General features: G+C 37.6%; 1 pseudogene; it reads right to left on the bottom strand.

The window, feature by feature from the left end:
• Positions 1 to 1,496: 1,496 nt before the first annotated feature.
• On the bottom strand, positions 1,497 to 3,661 carry LOC124077244 (endoplasmic reticulum chaperone BiP-like; annotated as a pseudogene).
• Between the last annotated feature and the right edge of the window lie 1,320 nt (positions 3,662 to 4,981).

The following is a 4,981-nucleotide window of genomic DNA, read 5'->3' as shown; positions in this document are numbered from 1 at the left end:
TTATTTCTCAATTCTAATGACATATACGTTTTCACTGGTTGATAGTCCAGGTAGAAAAAGTATGTAAAGTGATTTATTAGTCAAAACATTTCATACAAAAGGATTTTTTTTGGGGGGGTACTGGAAATTGAACTAAGGGACACTCAACCATTGAGCCGCATCCCCAGTCTTATTCTGAATTTTATTTAAAGAAAGGGTTGCTAAGAGTTTTGCCATTGCTAAGGCTGGCTTTCTACTTGAGATCCACCTGTCTCAGCCTCCCAAGCTACTGGGATTACAGGCACACATCCAAAGGAATGGTTTTAACCAAACCCTCATAATGGCAAGAGAAAATGCATTGAAATTAAAAATATCTGAAGCAAGCATTTTTAAAGACCATTATAAAAAATACAAAAAAGGTTAAAAATGTCATAAAATAAAAATTTATACAGATAAAGTTAAGAGGTTAAAAACTATCAAATGTATTAAAATCATCTAAAGTCAAATAAGATAATTTATCTATATAATTTAAATTATAATATAATATAAATATATTATATAAATATATAATACATATATAATATAAATTAAATACAATATAATTATATAACATTCTAATTTATATTATATTATATATAATACATTTATTTTATCATATATACATATAATTAAAATATATAAATTATATATATTTTATGTATATTAATATACAAGTATATTATATATTATTGATAATATATTATATATAATTTATATAATATATTTACATAACATACTTATATATTTATTATAAATTATATATATTAATATATAAATAGATAAATATATATTATATAAATTATATATATTACATATCTAAATGTTTATGATTCATATGTATTTAATATAATTATATATAATATATGAAATACATATATATTATAAACACATATAATAAAATAATACAAAAACTAAATATATAAATATTATTTTATTATATATAACATATTTATTATATATCATATAATATATTTGGATTTATATTAATTTATAGTATATTGCATATCATTGTAATGTAATTATATAAGAATATAATTTCTTTTATTAATAAGATAATAATACAATTATTATATTAGTATAATTTATATTAATATAATGTATAAAATGTAAGGATTATATTATAATTATATATAAACAACTTGTAATATATCATATAGATATATGTACATGTATAATATGTAGTATATAATATATAATATATAAATATATTATAATTTAAATTATACAGTTTAGTTATTTGGCTTTAGATGGTTTTAATGCTTCTGATAGTGTTTTATCCCTTAGCTTTATCTGTACAAATTTTTATTTTATGACAGTTCCAAACTTTTAGTATTTTTTTTTTTAAATAACAAACATTTATTGGTTTCACTTATGGTAGAAAAAAGTTCCTACACCAGATTTGCATGACCCAATCATTAAATAGAACATTTATGAGGTGAACACGCATCCTGACCCACATTTTTATATCCAGTTTTTTTAAGATAGCCAATTCCTCCTCTCTCTCTCTTCCCCAAAACATGTGAGCAACTGCTGATGGAAAGCAGTAAACAGCCACTTGGGCTATAGCATTTTCAACTCCACTTTGAGGTGAAGATTCCAATTACATTCGAGACTTAAGTTCTCTCAGTTTTCTCCTAAGGAAAGTTCTGAGTCCAGTATTTACAATATTACAGCACTAGCAGATCAGTGTCTTCAACTCGTCTCTTTCTGCTGTATCCTCTTCACCAGTTGGGGGAGGGCCTACACTTTCATTGAGTTTGCTGATAATTGGCTGAACAATTTCTTCTAGTTCCTTCTTTTTAGTTTTGAAGTCTTTAATGTCAGCTCCTTGGTGGTTTCCAGCCATTCAATCTTTTTCCTCTACAGCTTTTTCCATGGTCTCCTTATCTTCAGAGGAAAGTTTGCTTCCCAACTTTTCTTTATCTCCAATCTGATACTTTAGAGAGTAGGCATAGCTTTCCAACTCATTCCTAGTATCAATGCACTCCTTGAGTCTTTTGTCTTCCTCAGCAAACTTCTCAACATCATTATTCATCTTTTCAATTTCTTCAGGTGTCAGGCAATTTTGGTCATTGGTAATTGTAATATTATTTTTGTTCTCTGTACCTTTGTCTTCAACTGTCGCCCAAAGAATAGCATTCACATGTATCTCAAAAGTGACTTCAATCTGGGGGACCCCACAGGAGGAATTCCAGTGAGATCAAATGTACCGGGAAGGTGGTTGTCTTTTTTCAGGGGTCCTTTACCTTCATAGACCTTGATTGGAACAGTAGGTTGATTATCAGAAGCTGTAGAAAAGATCTGAGACTTCTTGGTGGGTACCACAGTGTTTCTTGGTATCAGTTTGGTCATGACACCTCCCACAGTTTCAGTACCAAGTGTCAGGGGACATACATCAAGCAGTATTAGGTCACCTGTATCTTGATCATCAGAGAGTACACCAGCCTGGACAGTGTCACCGTATGCAACAGCCTCATCTGGGTTTATGCCACAGGATGGCTCCTTGCCATTGAAGAACTCTTTAACAAGTTGTTGAATCTTTGGAATTTGAGTAGAGCCACCAAGAAGAACAATCTCATCAATATCAGACTTCTTCAAGTCAGAATCCTTCAGTACTTTCTGAACAGGCTTCATGGTAGACCAGAACAGGTCCATGTTTTCTCTTCAAATTTTGCCTAAGTCAGGGTTTCAGAAAAGTCTTCTCCTTCATAGAAGGACTCAATTTTAATTCTTGCTTAATGTTGAGCAGACAGGGCCCACTTGGCCTTTTCTACTTCACGCTGGAGTTTCTGCACAGCTCTGCTTTCTTTCCTAACATATTTGCCAGTCTTCTTTTTGTACAGCCCGATGAAATGTTCCATAACATGCTGGTCAAAGTCTTCTCCACCCCGATGAGTATCTCTATTGGTGGCCATGACTTTGAAGACATCAAATTGTCAATGGGGAGAAGAGACACATAGAAGGTTCCACCACCCGGATCAAACACCAGGATGTTCTTCTCTCCCTCCCTCTTATCCAGGCCATAAGCAATAGCAGCTGCTGTAGGCTCATTGATGATCCTCATAACATTCAGGCCAGCAATAGTTCCAGCATCTTTGGTTGCTTGCCACTGGCATCATTAAAATAGGCTGGTACAGTAACACTGCATGGGTAACCTTCTTTCCCGAATAAGCCTCCACAGTCTCTTTCATTTTAGTGAGAATCATAGCAGAGATTTCTTCTGGAGCAAATGTCTTAGTTTGCCCACCTCCAATATCAACCTGAATGTATGGTTTAGGTTTGTCTTCAAACACTTTGAAAGGCAAGAACTTGATGTCTTGCTGCACAGAAGGGTCATTCCCAGTGCTGCCAATGAGCCGCTGGGCATCAAAGACCATGTTCTCAGGATTGGAGGTGAGCTGATTCTTGACTGTATCGCGGATCAGACGTTCTTCTTCAGGGGTGAAGGCCACATAAAACGGCCTGATGCGGTTGCCCTGATCGTTGGAGATGATCTCCAGTGGCCATTCTTGAACACCCCGACGCAGGAGTAAGTGGCCCCCAGGTCGATGCCGACCACGGTACCCATGTCCTTTTCTTGTCATCCTCCTCAGCCATGCTGCGCAGAGCAGCAGAGAACTGCAGCCACCAGAGGGAGCTTCATCTTGCCCTAGCTGTTAGCCACTTGCTCTCGTCAGCAGAAAGCCAGAAGTCGCAGGCAATCCAGCAACAGGCCGCAGCTGAGAGCAGAGAGGTTACAGGTCTCTTACACTCCAGATGCCTCAACTCTGTCTGTGTTGTCTCTGCCAATGTCTCAGACTTTTTAGTATTGAAGTGCATTTTCTTTCTACAATTGTATTAATTACCATATGTAAAAATTAACAAGTAGAATGCTAGTAAACACAGATTCGCAAGCTTTTAGGCCACTATGTAAATATTAAAAAAGTTAAGTGAATTGCCAATGCTTCTATACATGCTATAACAACACAAGTGGTCAAAGATGCACTAGAACATTATGTGGGAAAAAATATATTCATACCCAATCAAGACTTTTCAGGCATGCCGCAGTCTGGCTGGGCACAATCAGGAGCCACTTGTCAAAAGAAACTAACTTTATTTTTAGAACCACACACGACAAACAAAATAGTCTCTCAGGAAAAACCCTCAGAGCCTCAACTGCCACCACCGGCTTTCCACAAGCCTCTCTCTCCCACCCAAGCTTCTCTCCACCTCTCACACAAGCTTCTCCCCACCTCCCACAATCCTCCTGCTCTTGAGGCCGATTGGCTGGGTCACGTGGGCGGAGCCAAAAAAGTCCCCCAATGAGCAGCTCCGTGGTCTGAAAGGGCAGGGAAACAGTCCAATGAGCATCACCGCAGAGGAGCCAATCAGCTAGATGTTGCTGGGGCTGCTGTGAGCCAATCATCAGCCGGCAGCTGGAAGTTTGCTGGCAGCTGGAAGTTTGCTGGGGCCCCTCAGGCTGTGGCTCTCAACATCTCCCCCTCTCTGTTTAAACAACAAGCATGTGGCTTAGGGACCGTGCCTGTTAGGCAGTCCAATTCAACATATGGTCCTTACCCGTCATCGGATGAACTGACCTCTAGGCGTCAGCCTCCTGTCTTAGGTTGGTACCACTGCAATTGGATCATACCCATCACTGACTACTGGTCCAGCATACAGCCATACTTGTGGATAGGCCTTTGCACCAGTGGGGTGGTGAGGTTCTTTGCCTCACCTCTGTTGGCCCCCAAATTTTAGACCATCACTAGTAGAGGAGGATGCAAAATGCCATGACATTAAGCCAATTGAGGGCTCCTTTGAAAAATTGTACCACCGGTGACACCATCAGCAAAAATACTCCAGCACTACCACAATTCGCTGTACCAACAGATAGTTCACAATGCATACAGGTGAGCTCACAATGTGTCCAGGCAAGTTCTGCAAGCAGTTCAGTGATGGCTATTGTAGAAACTGTAGATTGGTT

This window comes from Marmota monax, unplaced genomic scaffold (genome assembly GCF_021218885.2).
Source record: "Marmota monax isolate L192 unplaced genomic scaffold, Marmota_monax_Labrador192_F-V1.1 WCK01_AAM20220418_F8-fsc00108, whole genome shotgun sequence".
Lineage (NCBI taxonomy): Eukaryota > Metazoa > Chordata > Mammalia > Rodentia > Sciuridae > Marmota > Marmota monax.
This window is presented reverse-complemented; position numbering and strand designations above follow the sequence as displayed.